General features: G+C 35.9%; 2 long non-coding RNA genes across 2 annotated transcripts in view; one reads left to right on the top strand and one right to left on the bottom strand.

The window, feature by feature from the left end:
- Nucleotides 1-19116, top strand: part of LOC129923383 (uncharacterized) — a 95635-nt gene that overhangs the window by 70010 nt on the left and 6509 nt on the right. The window lies entirely within an intron of this gene.
- Nucleotides 4809-11837, bottom strand: LOC129923382 (uncharacterized). Its single transcript, XR_008775342.1, has 2 exons — nt 10339-11837; nt 4809-5075 (listed from the first exon to the last, which is right to left on the bottom strand). It is a non-coding gene; the product is annotated as an uncharacterized LOC129923382 (long non-coding RNA).

Consider the following 19116-nt stretch of genomic DNA (forward strand, 5'->3'; position numbering starts at 1 on the left):
GAGGGGCTATAGAGAGAGTGAGAGAGATAATGAGGGGGTATAGAGAGAGTGAAAGATAGAGAGTGAGAGTCAGTGACAGTCAGTGAGAGAGATAATGAAGGGATATAGAGAGAGTGAGAATGGGAGATAAAGAGTGAGAGAGGAAGGGATTTATATATATATATATATATATATATATATATATATATATATATATATATATATATATATATATATATATATATATATATATATATCAAACAATAAGGTCTCATTATGAATGAAAATTTGCTAATAGAATGTTTCTCAAACCGCCCCCCCCCCCACCTCCACCAAGGCTGCCCACGCACCACCTGCTGCGCACTGAGGACTGTCGCCCGGTATCCAGTTCAGAAAGTGATTTCAAAGTCTTACGGGGCTATCACATCAACTTTTGAGATGACCACAGCGCTGGAGAAGAAAGGATTTGGTTGCTAGGATAATCTGAAGCTAGAGCTTAGAAGTGAACGTCCCTTGAGATAGTTGCACTCAAAGAGGCCATTTCATGTTTGGGGATTGAATCGGGGCGTTCGGTATCTCACCTCAAGTGGCCAGGAGTGGTCATAGCTAAAGTATATTCATTTATAATTTTTCAACTTTTTTTTTATGAGCTTGACCTTATCCACTAGATTTTCTTTCGGGTGCTGCCAACTCCAACTGACTCGCATCTCGTGTTCTTTTAGTTAGGTCCCTTTCAACTAGAGGTGTGGGTTTGTTATTACCGGTTAGAATGGGTACTGGATAAATAATGGTCAGACATTTACATCAATAATATAATTGGGGGATGATCTTGTTATGAAAATGTCGCCAAAATCAGTAAAAAAAAAATAAATGAAAATTCATGATTGAAAAATTATATTATTAAAATCTATATGTTTAGATTGTTCTCATTGTTGGAGCCCAATCTTTGTCCCGTGGGTCAAATCTGTCCCTATCTGGCACTCGAAACGATTGCCAGTATAATAAAGAAGTATAGACGCGGTGGAAGCGCTATAAAGATCAAATCAGTCGCCATTTTGCCCTCACCGGCATAGAGAAAAGCAGCTCGCAGCGGATGGCCTCTGAAAGAGACAGATGGAGAGTTCTTACTAAGGTCGCGGGACATACATATGATATTTATAAAAGTGACCATGCTAACAGGCGCAGACGACAAAAAGACAACTTATGTAGACCTCCCGCGGACAACGGCAATGTCTGTATTAGATGATTCAAAATATTTAGGTCGCAACTGGGTCTGCATGGTCATGGGAAGAAATACTGCACTCATTCTTAGTTTTTCGGAATCGAAGACATGGCCTATGAAAAAATAATCTGCGTCCCGAGCCAAAAGTGTGGGAACTGTATGTGACCCCAAGACAGAGAAGAGAAATACTAATTATGTATGTTTCATGGCATTTACATATCAAATTGTACTTCTTTCTTTCTCCACAATCTAAATGTTGAGCCCTCGCCTAAATATTCAATCACCGAAAACATAGAATCATAGAACACGGATTCATTAATAGAATGCCCCCCCCCCCCATTTCCAGACTTGACTGTGACTGTTGGTAGGAGCTGATCAAGCCGATAAGCTAACGAGCCACAAACTCTCAGCTCATCAGACGTGAACGAGGTTCAACTCCGTGACTTACAGCGGAAGGTAATAAAGAAACTAAAATTCACACAAACACACACACACACACACACATGATTTACATACACACACATGTGCGTACTCAGCCAGTAATTTGAACATAATTCCTTTCAGAATTAATGCCCGTCCATAGCGTTTTGACGATGCGGAATATGGGACAATGCCAACATAATTTTATGACTTTCTACTGCGTGTTTGTGCGCGCGTGCGTCTGTGCCCTGTGGAAATAAAGGGATGGTAAGCCATAATACATTTTCTCTTTACAATTTGCGCTCCGGTAAAAAGAAAAAAAAAAAAGAGATAGCAACCGATCCCCTCCAGAAAATGATTTTTTTTTTTTACAACGCTCCTTATCGAACTGGTTGTAGTGTGTTTTTAAAAATCCAGTTTTGTTCATACATCCATTAAAATTCTGACTTGGCAAGTTCGAAATGAACTGCTGAAGTGGTCTGGAGGTTAGGTTTATTGTAATGATCTCAGCTTTGAGTACTTGGAAAGATAGACGGGAAAGTAAGTCGCAATAGTGAGAGTCGTAAAGAAAGATTGATTGGAGAGAACACAAGACGCTCGTAAACTCTTGGTCACAAGTAATGCGTGACATTTTACTTTACCAACCGGTAGGATAATATTCTGCGATGTACCGCACCCTCCGCCTCCCCTTTATTCCCATCTCACACAAATCCCAGGGACCCAAAGTAGTTAAACCACTATGACTTATCCCTAAGTGTTACGTCGAGGGAGACTAGATAACATAGGGGACACGACATTTCGTTCACCTACAAATCGTTCACGACTTGTCGTTCTCCGACAATTCATTCACCCGACAAATCGTTCACCCGACATCGCTCACAGACAACTTGTTCACCGATAACTTGTTCCCCGACAGTTGTTCACACGACAAATCGTTCACTGACAATGCGATCAGCGACTAATTGTTCACAGACAATTCGTTCACTGGATAGTAACATTGTTAATCTATATATATAATTCTCTTCTTCCCTCAAGAGTTTGGACGAGAAGCAAGAAGTAAAGGAAATATTACTCTCTTATTTCTGCGGATAGTCACCCCACGAGAACACAAGAGTAGTGTTCACACTACGGATGGCTGCCTGTGTGCTGGACTGTCGTTTAAATTTATCAAACCCTGACCGCTGCCATCCCCCTTTGTCCTGCGGAAGGTTTTGACTAGGAAGTAAACTTTCTTCAACTCTGAAGGAACATCCGAAACATTGTCAAACATTTTACAAACACTGAAGAGCAGCGCGGACTTAACCATTGTGACCAAGAAGTCATGGAAAGAGATTAAGTAATCTACTATGTATATATATGTAAATAGCAGGGCCGAATTTAACCATTGTGACCAAGAAGTCATGGAAAGAGATTAAGTAATCTACTATGTATATATATGTAAATAGCAGGGCCGAATTTAACCATTGTGACCAAGAAGTCATGGAAAGAGATTAAGTAATCTACAATAAATATATATGTAAATAGCAGGGCCGAATTTAACCATTGTGACCAAGAGGTCATGGAAAGAAATTAATCTACTATGTATATATATATATGTAAATAGCAGTGCCGGACCTGTGGATTTCGCGGGGCCAAGTTTGGGTAGGGAAGCGGATAATAAGTGAAATTTAAGAGTTTGTATTAGAAAATAGATTCGTCTTTGTATTATATTCGTACGTACAGATTTACTTTACGAGCCTTACGTGTAGCAAAGTCATACAGTATATCTTAAGAATTCTGTTTCCTAAATAGATCATGCTAAATAGCAAGAATTACCAAATGTTTCAATCTATCTTTGAGAATTGTTGACCTCAAGTAATTCTTCATAAGTTTGAAGCACGAGAGGCTTCTTTCACCCAATTACATAATTACGGCTGATGCATGATTCCACGCTTGGGATTTGCGTTTTCCATATTGAATTACACCCCAAAATGACAATTTTTGTATATATATTTCCGTATATTTTAAGGACATTTTCGTATATTTTGCAATTTCTGGAGATTTCCAGGAGCTCCTGGTAAATTGACAGGAGGGCGCGGGAAATCTGTTTTAAGTTATAAAATGGTTTAATTTAATAATTTATACACCTAGAACTAGCACGGTTCCTGTGAAAGTGCGGGTCCTATGAAAGTGCGGGGCCTAAAGCGATCGCATAGGTTGCAGTAGCCTTAGGCCGGCCCTGCAAAATAGCGGCGTATGCTACGCCGCCGGTCGACTAGTATTATATATTCTCGTCGTGTGTTTATAATTTATTCCTTGGCTTAGGCAATATATAGGCCTAAATCAATGAAAAAAAATTAAGCATTCAATTACTGGTAATTAATTACATTATTTGATACGAACGAGGGAAATAAATCCTTAAGTATTAAAAAATATCGTTAAATATGTAGGTCCACCAAAGTGATTTTAAATCTTGTTTCTCCCACATAAATTATCGGATCCAGGTGAAACTTACATCGCGGATTTGCTTGTGGATAGTTTGAGCTGCAGAAGACGTATCCAGATGCAGTATTTTATGCATTATTGCCACTAGTCACTAGACCATCTCTTAAAGCTGGCCTCTCCACCAACCGACAAAACATTCAACGTTTTCATCCCCTTCCCCCTTAGTGTCGCCCAAGGACCCCAGACATACGTTTGAAACTAGTAGACCCTAATGCCACTAAGGTAAGTCGTTCAACTAAAGACCTTCAAATTATAGCACTGGAGAACCTTTAGCCTTTTAGCCCATTGCCATTTTTGCCTATACTGATGGGTCGGCATTGATCTATTGTGATGTTGCTTATTCAGGCTGTCCTGAAGTCAACCAATTTACTCTGCAATCGTTTGGGTGTAATTGTTCGGGTGTATTACGTGCAGTTGAACGACAAGCCAAACAAGAATAAAACAACACCTGTTTTAACAGGTGAAGAGATGTAGTCAACACTGACGAACAAGTTCACATGAATTTATTTGATAAAAGGCCACAGTAGAAGTCTCTGTCACTAAACACGTCGTTACCCTGGAATGTTCTATCGCTAACTGATTTTTCGGTCTCTAACCCAACATATCCCAAACGTCACTAGTCCCGTTCAATATGCGTCATCTATGGTGCGTCGCTAAATAACTAACCTATATAAATAAGGTGTCTAACAGATTCCTCCCCCCCTTGAAAAAAAAAATATGTCAATATTTTTCCACTACTGTCAAGTCTTACAAGGGCATTTTCAATTTAAGGGGAAGACCACAAACATAAAATCTTGATCTCTTCATCTTGACATCTTCATCTTGACAGTTCCTCATATTCATGTCAATGTTCATAACAGTTCATAACATTCCAGAATCATCTTCATTGGTACACAGTTCATCATGGATAAAAATGTGGCATCTTATGGGCACGTCCTACACATCTCAAATGTTCTTTACTGGTAGTAATCTGATAAAATACAATATTTCAAAAAAACAATTATAAACTTTATTTACACATTCAATAAATTTTTTCTTACCACCCTTTTATACGCTTTTGTCCATTTTTCTTTTATACTCACCCTTTTCCATAGAACTAACTTTCGTCAATGATATATGAAGTGATTCACACAAAAAAAAAATATCCATACTTACTTTTAAATGCTTAACATCAACTTTACTTATCTCCCTTTTTCATAACATATAAATGGTGTCAATATATTAATATATATTACATAATCAATATAATCATAGTTTATTTACAAACTTATTTCATTTCAATGTCATTCTAGACAATAGATCAGCTACAATATTCACAGATCCACTAATAGCTTTCACTTCAAATTTATATTCCTGTAGTGCTAAGAACCATCTATAAACACGACTGTTTTTTATGCTCTTTTGCTGTATATACTGAATAGGTTTATGATCAGTTAATAATATGAATTTCCTTCCTATTAAATAGCTCTCTAGCTTAGTAATTACCCATATTACAGCTAAGGCTTCTCTTTCAATGACACTATATTTTTTCTCTGCCTCTGACAATTTTCTACTTACATATAATATAGGATGTAAGTTATCATAGTTCTGCATTAAACAACCACCAATAGCATTACCAGATGCATCAGTTGTGACATAAAATATTTTGTCCTTATCGGGTAGTCTTAATATTAATTCATGACTAAAAACATCTTTAATTCTGTCAATAGCTTTCACACATTCCTCATTACAAACTACTTTTTGAGGTTTTCCTTTTTTAAGTAAGTCATTTAGTGGATTCACTATTTCTGCTAAGTTCTTTATAAACTTTCTGTAATAATTTACTATTCCCAATATGCTTTTAATTTGTCTTTTTGTTGTAGGTATTTCAATATTAAGTACTTTCTTTATGTTATCTTCAATAGGGCTAATCATGTTGTTATTTACTTTATGTCCTAAGAAAATTATTTCTTCCAATCCTATTTCTACTTTTTCTGCTTGAATTGTAAGTCCACTTTCTTTTATTATTTTGAACACTTCTTTTACATCTACCAAATGTTCCTCCCAACTATTATTAAAAATACATATGTCATCCAAATAGCAAATAACATTTTCTTTGTTTCCAATTATCATGTTCATCATTCTATTAAATGTGGCAGGTGCATTTACTAATCCAAAACTCATATAATTCCATTGAAAAATACCATATGGTGTTACAAATGCTGTGTAAGGTTTTGCATTTTCTGTTAAAGGTATTTGCCAATAACCTTTAGTTAAATCCAATTTAGTAAAAAATTTTGCTCCATTTAATTTATGTAAAATATCCTCTATATTTGGCATTGGATATGGGTCAAATTCTGTGATGTTGTTAAGTTTCCTATAATCAATACATAACCTTATATCTCCATTCTTCTTTTTGGCTATCACAATTGGTGAAGCATAAGGAGATGTTGATGGCTCAATTATACCTGATTCTAGTAAATTGTCTATTTCTTTCTTTACTTTGTCTTGTAAATGTAGCGGTATTCTATATGGCTTAAGCTTGATAGGTTTTGGATCTGTTACTTTAATGTCATGTTTAATAATATTAGTTTTTCCTGGTATGCTGGAAAAAATTTCTTTGTATTCCTGTATTATTTTAGTTATATCTTTTGACTTTTCCTTAGTTAAATTATTAAGATTAATCTTTTGCCAAGTTTGATTCTCTTTTGTTTCTATTACAGGTATTTCCTTAATATCATTTTCATTGTGATTTTCATTTGTTATTATCATCAAGCATTCTTCTCTTTCTGAAAATTTATTTTCTATTTTCTCCTGAATGTTTTGTATTAACTCATCTTCTCTATCATGATACAGTTTCAAATTATTTATGTGATATGTTTTAATTTTCCCATTTATTTCAATTTGATAATTCACATCATTAATTTGTTTTATCACCTTAAATGGACCTTTCCATTGTTTACCAATTTTATTTTTCAGGTCATTTATTAATATTAATACATTGTTTCCTACTTTTAGTGTTTTCAATTGTCTTTTCTTATTTAGATTCTCATGAGCACTTTGTTTGTATTTCTTATTGTTGTTATATGCTTGAGTCCATATTTCTTTCAATTCTGTTGTGATTGTTGTTTCACTGTCATTATTTAATTTATTCTCATTGCCTATTAGATTTTCTTTAAAAACATCTAATTCATCTCTAGGTTTTCTTCCATGTATTATTTCATATGGTGAAAATTGTGTTGCTTCATGGATGTTGTTTCTATGAGCAAATAGTACATAGTTAATGTAATGATCCCACTTGTTCTGATTATTCTGAATTATTTTTGTTAGTGATCTTTTTAATGAACCACCATATCGTTCACATAAACCGTTACTCTCTGGGTGGTAAACCGAAGAGTATATGTGTTGTATATTGTATTGTTTAGTCCATTTCTTAAATTGTTCTGACTTAAACTGAGATCCCTGATCACTCAATATAATTTTAGGTATACCATGTCTTGTAATTACTTTTTGAGTTATGGCATTAATGATATTTTCTGCACTTGTATTTGATAATGGGATTGCCTCTGGGTATCTACTAAACATGTCTATTACTGTTAGAATGTATTTGTTATTATTTTCAGTTTGAATTAAAGGACCTATTAAATCAATAGATACTTTCTGAAATGGTGCTGTAGGTTCATCCATTTCTTGAATAGGTGCTTTATTCACTAGGCTTTTGTTAGATCTCTTTTGACATATGTCACATGAGTTTATGTATTTGTTTATTGTTGCTTTCATTTTGGGCCAAAATACTTGTTTTGACAAATTCCTATAACATTTCTTTACTCCCCTATGTGCTGCTAAATTATTATCATGTGTCATGATTAAAACATCTTTCCAATATTTCTGTGGTAAGACAAGTTGTTTTATTTTCTTGTTATCATTACTTGTTTGTCTAAATAATATTTTATTCTCTATACAAAATTTCTCCATTGGATTATTATTGTTTTTATCTGATATTCTTGAATAAATTTTCCCAATAATATTGTCATTCATTTGTTCTAATGCAAATGTGGGTGTTGTTTCTTTTTCACTTTGAAATATTTGTGTTTCAAGACTATTTTGTGTTTCATTTTCTATCTCTCTTTCCTTAATATCTGTATTTTCTATTTGTATTACATTACTGGTTTCTTTTTCTTTATCATTACTTATTACATTTATTGTATTTTCCTGTTTCTCATCTTGTTTATCCATTGATCTTGTTATTATCATACTTGTTATATTTTGTGTTTCTATGTTTTCATGATTTTGTCCTATGTTTTTGTATGTTTTGCCAGTCTTCTAATTCTTTTCTTGAACATTCTTTAACTCCTTTTATGTTTCCTACTAACATATCATATCTCATTTCTGGTATTGCAATGCCATCACAATAACCAGTGAAAAATGGGGTTTCAATGTATACCCTTATAGCTTTAAATTCCCTTACAGTGCCATCTGCTAATTCTACTTTTCTAGTAAACCCTTTATACCAATGAGGTTTGACAAATTTAGTTTTTACTGCCAAAGTGTTACAACCTGAATCCCTGATTAATTCCACCGGAATTCTATCTACAAACCCTGGGTACACTGCAAAATTGTTCCTATTTCCTTCCATGAAATATATCCTATCTGTACCTTTATTTTTGTATTCCCTACTGTAACTCCTATTTCTATAATTTCCCCTGTCATTCCTATCTCTACTCCTATATCTACTGTTATTTTGTTCATTGTATCTATTTCTACTTCCAGACCTACTATTCCCTCTTCTACAGTTAGCTGCTATATGACCTTTTCCTTGACATTTAAAACAGGTTATTTCACTATATTTTCTATTTCCACTATTTGATCTGTTTCTATTTCTACTTCTATCAACATTTTCTTTGGTGTATCCTATTAAATCTACTTTGCTTTTATCTCTATCAGAAAATGGTTTATTTGGATAGGCATTTTTGTATACTCTCATTATCTCTGTTATTTCATCTATAGTTTTTGGGTTTCTTTCTCTAATAAAAGATTGTAATTGAGGATCACATTTATTTACAAAGTTGTCCACTAGAATAAAATTTTTTAATCCCTCATAAGAGTTATTCACTTTTTCTAATTTTACCCACTTATTGAAAAAATCCTTTTCCATATTAATGGTAGTTTGGGGTTCTATTTCTAATGATGGTATATTGTCAAAGTATTTCTTTCTAAAAGTTGTAGCATTATGACCATAGGCATTCAGTAACTCTCTTTTTAAAACCTGATAGCTATCATCAATATGATGGTCATGATTTTGGCATATTGTTAGAGCTTGACCATGAACAAAGTCTATCAGTATTTCAGACCACTCTTCTTCAGGCATATTAAATGTAGACATTTTTGCCTCATATCTTTTCAAAAAATCACCAATGTCATCCTTCTGTTCATCAAAACTTTGTATCTTTCTCTTTAGCCATGTCTGTGAATTAGGGTTGTCTCGTTGTGTGGTAATATTATTTGAGTTATTTGTGTTATTTCCTTGTTCAATTTGAGCTCTGGCTTGTGCTGCATCCAATCTCATCTTCTCCATTTTAGCTTCATGTTCTCTAATTTTTTCTCTTTCTTTGTCTTGCCTTTCTATCTCTTCTCTTCTTATTTTATCTTGACGTTCCATTTCTTCCCTCACAACTTGCTGTACATAAGCTGCTAAGTCCTTTCCTTTTAACTCCATGGCCTTTCCATCCTGCATAGCTGCTTCCTTAATCTCCTTAAGGTCCACATATGATGATGTAGCCATTGTGTTTTATATTTTATATATATTTTTACTTAGCCTATCTTGGTTATGGCTATACTTTAAACTTATTTTATATTTAAGTTTTTACAAACTTTTATCCAAGTTTTAAATGTTATGTCTCTATCTATAGATTTAGTAAATGTGTAAATCTAGTCTGAGTTATTATGGTTATATTCAAATCTGTATATTAGGTCTAGTATCACACAAATTTAAATCTAGTATATTATAGTGTATATACTTGTACAATTTAGATCTATAGTTATCAAGAGCACTATGACTATTAGTATGAATAACTATGATCAATTTTAAAACCTGGTATGACTGAAGTCACAGTGAAGTGTTAAGAGTAAATTCAAAGACTGTCTAGAGTCTAGATCTAGAGTAGATTATGGTTCTATTTAACCATACGAAACAAATATGTCCATACAATGTCAAATATATCGTTAACAAGATATATATATCTAGAATGTACTACCTTCATTCATCTTTCAATTAATAATATTCCAAATTCGAGTCTAGATAATTTAATTGTACCAAAGAGATGTACAAAATTTGTAGATCTATATTTAGCCAGACGACAGTGTTTGACTACATAGCCAGTTTCGGCATTATTCTCATGGCAAAATCATATTTGATTTTAACCGCTCAAACTAAAATTATTTTAGTCTGATTCACAGTAAAAGAATCCTACCCGCACTTTCTATCATTAAGTGAAAAAAAAATACAGATCTAATTAAATTAATAAAAATAAATAATTTAAAATAATATAAACAAATGAAATAATTAAATGAGACTATCACTATGGGTTGGGAAATGACAATATGGCACACAATGATAACGTCACGAAGTAACCAGGCAACAACGGATATGACGTTTACACAAACAAAACAAATTACAACTCTAAACGTATAATATAGCTTTTCATCTAAATTATGTCTTTACCCCGAACGGGTTTAAGGCTTCAGCACCACCTGAATTTACTCAGGATAACATACCAAATTTAGACAAAATCTATTTCTAAGGGCAATCTAAACATATACTAATAAGAAAAATGGCACTTAGCTTTTGATAAGAAAGATCCCTTTGTTCGGACTCCCGAATATGCTAGATCACAACAAATTCCACTGCCTCTCTTCCAGTTCTGACTCTGTTCTCCGGTGCTACCAGTATCCCACGTAATGCCACAGATGTCTTGATATGCCACAGCAAAATGAGCAAAATGTTTCAGTTTCTTCGACGACTGTTGATGACTGTATGTGTAGTTCCGACGACTTTGTGTACACAGTTACTGACGAATAGGTTAACGGTTCCTCTGGCGATGACTTGACTTGTGTAGACGACTACTGACAAATAACAGTCTCTTGACGGCAACTTGATCTGGACGACTGACGAATAACGAATTTCTTGACGATGACTTGATCTGGGCTGACGAATAACGACTTTCTTGACGATGACTTGATCTGGGCTGACGAATAACGGTTCTCTACAATAGTTCACTGCTTCTGCTGCTACTCTGGTAGTACGACGAAGTTTGCTGTTGTACTCTGCTTCACTAGACCAAACTGTCCAATGTAGACTAGGTGAAACCAAGGTCACCTCCGACGACGTTCCGTTAGACGATTAACGGTTTTCAACGAAATTAAGTGGATGTAGCTGTTTCCACAACTTCAATATCAGCACGTCTAGATATTGTCTAGACCAACGAATACTAGATAAATCAATGTTCAGTAATGATACATACAACTTTACTAACCTTCCAAAGGTTAAACACAGTGACCGTTATAAACGTGGCAAGCAACCGGTTCAATGAGCAAACTGCTCCACAAGAATCTCTCCAAGGGTAAGACGACAGAGCGATTTCGATTTAGTTAGCTACCAAACTTGTAGTACTCACAAAACTTCTGACAGCGGGCAAACTGTCCTTCTCGAAACTGACGAGGTAAAACTTGATACTCGATGTGGCTCCTATGACGAAGAAAAAATATATACGTCCAACAGGTTCACTAACGATCTCTCACCCGTTATGAATGAACGGTTTCTCTGGTTGTAGGTCGATTCAGCATATGAAGATCAGGCGTTACGATGATTACTGTCCTGACGAAGGTCACCCTGAGTTAACGGCTCGTTGAACGTACGATCAAACAGGCGACGACTGCATGTAGATCTAGAACAAAGTCACTCTGCGATGATGCTGTGTTCAGCCGTACTCCGATGAAATCTTTGAAATCTTATATCTTCGAGTGCACGACCCTCACCTGAGTAAACGTTCTGCTTCGAGGTCCGGTTCGATGTTCGTCGGGCTTCGAGGTTCGGGGTCGCCACTGTGATGTTGCTTATTCAGGCTGTCCTGAAGTCAACCAATTTACTCTGCAATCGTTTGGGTGTAATTGTTCGGGTGTATTACGTGCAGTTGAACGACAAGCCAAACAAGAATAAAACAACACCTGTTTTAACAGGTGAAGAGATGTAGTCAACACTGACGAACAAGTTCACATGAATTTATTTGATAAAAGGCCACAGTAGAAGTCTCTGTCACTAAACACGTCGTTACCCTGGAATGTTCTATCGCTAACTGATTTTTCGGTCTCTAACCCAACATATCCCAAACGTCACTAGTCCCGTTCAATATGCGTCATCTATGGTGCGTCGCTAAATAACTAACCTATATAAATAAGGTGTCTAACACTATTCTGGGAGAGCAGGCTATGGAGCCTACATCGAGTTTCTTGGCTCTGACTCTTTGGACCATGTGGTACTGTTTGCAGTTTTGATGAGGAGTCCATGGCAGTCTGTGCACCCTTTAAAGTCATTGACTCTCAACTCGGCGAGGGACATTTGAGGGCAACACAGATTATTTATTTATGGCCTCATACAACATAAAGCAAGGCTATGGCACCCCTGCAATAATGCAGTGAGTATCGAGTTACATAGGTGTGACTGGCAACACTATTGCAGACAGCTTGGCCCACCAGGGAGGGCAAACATCACCCACCGAACAGGCTGCGAGTCTTCATCATGCTCTGGCTATAATTCAAAAAACAGAAATGGAAAAGTGGTTTGAGTGCTGGGACAAGTCTCAAAAAAAAAGCCCGTGGAGTCTGGGAGAGCATGAGGCGCCCTGACCGCACTTCCCCGTGGTAGAGGCTGTCCAGGCCTGATCAAGCTATTACAGCACATTGCAGGTCAGGCCATTGTCCTGTAGGCTCATATTTCTCACGGCTACGGCCAAATTTTGATTCCCGGTGTCCCCGCTGCAGGGAAGAAGAGGAAACCGTGCCTTATATTATTTTAGTTGCTTGATATCCACGTTTACTGAAGCTATATGTAGTCAATGCATTTACATTTGTACAGAGGCTAGCACTGTGACTTGAATGAGAACGTCTTATTTTATTTACTATTTTCCTTATCTTATCTTATCTTATATAATACAGACGTTACTTCAAAAGAGTAGATGATTACGTCCTACGCGTCATGCATTTAGTCATGCATGTCTTAAATTCTGCTAAGTCATTGGTTTTCCTGGCTGGCTCTAATAGCACTAGGGAAGAAGGAGCATTTTGTACAAATTTGTCCTAGCATATGGAACGAGGAATGTACCTTTATTTTTGTGTCTTTCTGAGTATTTTATTACATTTTGTTTTTGAATTTTTCTGTGTTCTGTCTTTCAGCACGTAGTGTGAGTGTGTGTGTGCGGGTGGTTGTGTGTCCCTGTATGTGTGAATGGATAGAACTTAAACTATTCCACAACACCCATAGAAAATGTTGCTATACTGATACCATCGATATTTCTCAAAGACCAGATTGACCTATGAACACGTAATCATCATCTTTTTTTTATGAGGTGACGTCTGTATTTTATAAGATAAGTTGTACTTGAATGACTGCAACGAAATGTATCATTAGGGAAAGATCTGGAAGACAACGTCGACATTCAATGGCTCAGTGGCTAACACATCGGCCTTCCATCTTGGAGGCTTGAGTTCAAATCCAGACTGGAGTGCCTTTTTTTTTACCTCGCCTATATGAAAATCCGAGATGTCAACAAGTAAAATAGCTGAAGCATAAGGGTCGCAAGACCAGGGAAGTAACTTAGTCATTTGTGTATGTTTTGTTATCAGTATTGCCTCAGTCTCAAGCAGTTCCATCCAAAATCTATATCAGTCAAATTTATCAATAAAATGACAGATTCAGACACTGACTTCTTGTTTTGTGATACAAATCTTAGATAGAAAGATTATATTCTTTTTGTGCAGTGAACCTATAGTACATATAGTTTGTATGAAAATGGATATGAATATGAAAATGGATGGCTGCCTGGTCGTGCGATTTGCGCGCTGGACTGTCGTTCAGATTTATCGACGGTCGAGGGTTCAAACCTTGACCGCTCCCATCCCCCGTCGTCCTGCGGGAGGTTTGGACTAGGAAGTAAACTATCTTCAACTCTGAAGGAATATCCGAAACATGTAAAACATTTTACAAAACATGAATTTAATGATCGATCAAAATTTATTAATTCAATGTCACTAAATATAAGCAGAATTATATATATATTATATATATATTATAATTTTTTCTCTTGGGGGGCTGAGGACATTTTGGTCTACATTCCAGCAGATATAGTACTGTTAAAAAAGTATTATTTTCGTAGAAAATTTCTTTAAAAAAATGTCCAGTTACTTCCCTTTACGCCATAATCTTCCACCCCCCCCCCCGTTTCTAAATTTGGTTCCATTTTTTAGTCCCTCGAGAGGAAGAAGTTATTAACTCCCCCCTCCCCTCCCTTTTTATCAAGTTTCGCACTTTCCAGCCCCTGCTTCCCCTCCTCACAAGTCATTTGACGCAGTATCTCATCTCCACGAATCAAACCAAAACAAAACATCCACCAGACAAGGTGTTCCGCATCTCATAATATGCCCTCAGACCTGTTTCTCTCTCCCCCCCCCCTCCCAACCATTTCTTTTTAATGTTTTTTTTTTCGCACATACAAACACGCACACAAAAGGTGGCGCGCCAGAGGTACAAGTTGACATTGCACGCATGCGCGGTGGCTCACAGACGCACGCGCGTCATCTAAACAGTACAAGCCCACCACTTAGCTGAACAGTCTGGAGGTGCCTACTCTTTTTTTTTTAAATATCACATCCCTACCTCCCTTTCTCTCTCTTTCTTTCTCTTAATCCCTGTCTCTAAATACATACTCCCCCCCCCCCAACTTTCGTGTTCTCCTTTCTCTTTGTTTTCTTACCTTTTAATTCCCTCCTTTGTTTTTCTTTCTTTGTTTCTCTAATTTTGTTTCTTTCATTTGGTTTGTCTAGTTGCTATCTTTTAGATTCTCTCTTTTGTTTCTTACCTTTTCCTTCTCTCCTATGTTTCTCTCGAATGGTTTTATCTTTGTCTCTGTCATTTTTTGATTCTCTTCTTTCTATCTTGTTTTTCTTCCCAATGTTTCTTTCCTTTGTTTCTATCCCTTTGATCATCTCCTCTGTTTCTTCCTTTCCATTCTTTTTTCCGATTGTTTCTTTCTTTTGTTTCTATCTTTCTATCCTTTATTTCTTCCCACTTTTACTTTCCTTTGTTTCTCTCTTTGTTTTTTTTCTCTCATTTGTTTTTTCCTCTTTGTTTCTTTCCTTTGTTTCTATCCTTTTGATCACCCCCCCCCCACTTTGTTTTAAGATACATCCAAGAAAACAAAGCAGAAGACTAGATTGCACCACTGTGAGGTAGCGGCAGGCCAGTAGCTACATTCGCTCGCTTATATCCCCCCTACAACCTGTAGGTACACTCACGCCACAACTGTAACGCACGTGTGGATTCTGTTCACCCTCTGTTCAAAAACTAATTCGAGAAATGATGCATTTTCTAATATGTGTTGTAGGTCATCAGCACTGACCTTGACATTGTATAGGATAGGATAACTTTAACGGGGATGCATGTACAAAATAATCGAAACGAAATAAATTCTAGGAGTATCTAGACTTAAGACAAAGAGCTCTAAACAAATGTCAGTCCAATATAGTATTTATCTATTTTCTCCTGACCTCTTCCTTTGCAGGTCAAGTAAATGTGAGAGTTTCATAAATGGTTGCAAATCTAAAAATAGCAAGATTTCTTGGTGTATCGGGTGTAGAGAGTATTCACAAGCGAAATAGTTTAAAAAAAGAATATAATAATTTGGGTTCAGTTTTCCATTTCTAATCACTTTCGCTTGAGCACAAATTATGCTACAAAGCGTCTCTCTGTCTGTCTGTTTGTCTGTCTATATTCTTTTACATTATTTTAAAATCCCAATTGTCATTCTCGGATCAAGTCGAAGCTGTGCACAACAGTTTATCATCGATGACAAACACAGGAATCAATAAAAAAAAATTATTAACTGATTAGTTTATTTATTTGTGGTAATTAATTATTTTCTTTTGAAAAAGGATATAAAACTTGCAATATTAAGATATATGGTAGCTATTAAAGGGTGTTCTACCTTTACTTAATATAAGCTTTGTTTTTGCTTTGTTTTGTTTTGATTTTGCTTGGTTATTATTTAGTTGGCAAGAATAATCTTTCTTTCAATATGGCGTCTCTGACCTTGTTTCTTTCATCCAATCTTTTCAAAATATTCCTCTTTTCATTTTCTTACGTTTAAGTTCAATGACATCGCCACCGCATTTCTTTATAACGTTCTCTCCTCTTTTACTCTGTTACTGAATTTCATTGCATAAAGTAGACAGGATCTTTTCAAAGTGTAAAGAGAAGAAGATTACTGTGATCAACTTTTGGTGCAGAAATCTCCACTAGAGAGTGAATGCCGATAAGTCGCTCATGTGATTTAGGAAAGCGAATGTATTTATTGTCATTGTTCTATCCCTTAGATGTCAACACCTTTTGTTTCCTCTTTCTTCTATGTTTCATTACTTTTCACCAGAACTTAAAAAAGACCTCCATTTTTTTTTTGTTTGTCTTTTTGTTTAAAGTAACGACAAAATTCAGAAGCCCTGACATATTTGACCCAGTAAATACTAGGTTTATGAAAGTGATGCCGCGCACCTGTAAGAAGGTTGGTGTTATACCAACAGTTGCTGCAGTTTGGCTGTGAGGGTTAAATACAAAAGTATGTCCCAGACATAGATCTACAGTCTATCGCTGGAGAGCGTTGATTGGATGGAAAAAAAAAGGCACATGTTGTCTGCCACTGCAGTGCGCATGCGTTCATACACAGGTGTCTGATGGGAAAGAAGCCAAAGTAAAAATAGAAGATTATCTTTTTTTTTTTTGTGGGGGGGGGGGGGAGGGAATATTTCATGTAACTTAAAAAAAAAAGGAAATATTTTAAGCTTAGTGCATATTTAAGTACTGGTTGTGTAAGGTTTAATTGTATTTGGACATTGATTAAAAGTAGGCTGTAGACAACATTTTGGTCAAAGAAAATGAAAGTTAGAAGAAAAGGCTTTAACTCTTTATCTCTGTAATTATTTGTCCACGTTCTAACAGACTCGTTCATTTCTCACATTTGTACATTCTACCCTGTTATGATTAAACTTCAATAAAATGTTTGTTTCTAATCAGAAAACGTTTCACTTTTGGAATAGAATTATAGGAGAATGCATGCTCTTTTTATAAAACACAAAAACCAGTTTATAAAACCAAACATTTCTTTATTTTAATGAGGGCAAATCAACGATTGTATCGTTCATTAGGAGAGAAAGAGTTAGAGAACAAGTGTGCAGGAAAGAAGAAGCGATGTAGCAAAAGAGAGAGTGCGAGTGGGGGGGGGGGGGTAAAAGAGAGAGAACTAGAGAGAGTGGAGGGAGACATATTAAGATGGAGAGATAAAGTAGAGAAAGAGAGTGACAGAAAATGAGAGAATAATAGAGAAAAAGTAAAAAACGTTAGAGAAAGAAAGAGAGCAAAAAAAAAAAAGAAAGAAACAGAGAGAGAGAGAGAGAGAGAAGAGAAGAGAGAACGTAGAGAGCAAAAAATAAGAGATTGTAAGAAAACACCAGAGAAGTAGAGAGATAAAGAGCTAGAGAAAATGAAAGAAAGAGAAATAAGAGAAATCGAGAGCAAAATGTAAGAAAGAAAGGGTAATCAGGGTGTAGGAGAGTAAAAAAAAAAAAAAAAAGGAGATCAAGAGAGAAGTTAAGAGAAAGAGAGAAAGAATAGAATTGAGATTAAGAGAATAGAAAGAGAATGATATTACGAAAAGAGGCTGAGAATCAGAGAAACAGAGAATTTGGAGAATAAGAGAGAGGATGGACGGTTAAGAAATGGAAAAAAACAACAACAAAAAAAGTTTTAATTATTAACAATCCAACTCGTCTGTAACAATCATTTCTTTAGTCCTACTCTGAACATACTCACTTAACAATCAGTTGTTTTTTTTTAAATTCAATACGCGACACAGAGCAGTTAGTACTAACATAACATTGGATTTAGGCTGGACTTCAAAATAAAATTGAATCAGTGTTATGTTATCTGGGTTTTTCCAGCTTCTCTATCTACTGTTTTATTTAATTTTTTTTTTTCAGCCCTGTATTGTCTTTATTACATTGCTTGGTGGCAGCTGATGAGACGCCTTAACACATTCCCCACTAAAACAAAATCACGTCCATAGTCAGTCAAGTACATTGATATCCTTACACACACTCAGACCCATAAAAAGTTTCTTCTAGAAACATTTTTTTTCTAAATTTTTAATTAACGCATTGACCTGTTGTCCCGATCTTACTCGTAGACAGCACCGCAGATGTGGCTATAAAATATTTCTTTTTAGAAGACAATAATTGTGTAACCAGTCGACTTCAGTGTCGAAACATTGCCAGTTGTGACCTCTTTATGACCTTTCCAGCATCACCAGGAAAATATGTTTGTTTAAAAAAAAAAAAAGATTTGGTGGCATCAAGAGGGCCCTGGAGATAATGAATGAACACCATCGGGCTTCTATTGCTAGACAGTTGTCTCTCTTGACTCCCGACAAACTCAAAATAGTTATCAATAATTAAATTGTGTGGAATTTTCTACAACGCGTCAGGCGGATTGCGTCATCGCTCCCTAGGTTTTCCAAAGTCGCTCACGTTTGGTTTTAAGTGACGCAGTAACACGTGGGGCACACGTAATTATAAGATAATTAAAGCTAAAAGCCAACTTTCGAAGTTTAGAATCTGCGTCATCTGCGTCAGGGCTTGGCCACACTTTAAAATATTGACCGTTGAGAAACCTAGCACTCAAAGACACTATGTAGGTAGTTAGGATCAGGGCTGCA

The sequence above is a fragment of the Biomphalaria glabrata genome, chromosome 16 (assembly GCF_947242115.1).
Source record: "Biomphalaria glabrata chromosome 16, xgBioGlab47.1, whole genome shotgun sequence".
Classification (NCBI taxonomy): Eukaryota; Metazoa; Mollusca; class Gastropoda; family Planorbidae; genus Biomphalaria; species Biomphalaria glabrata.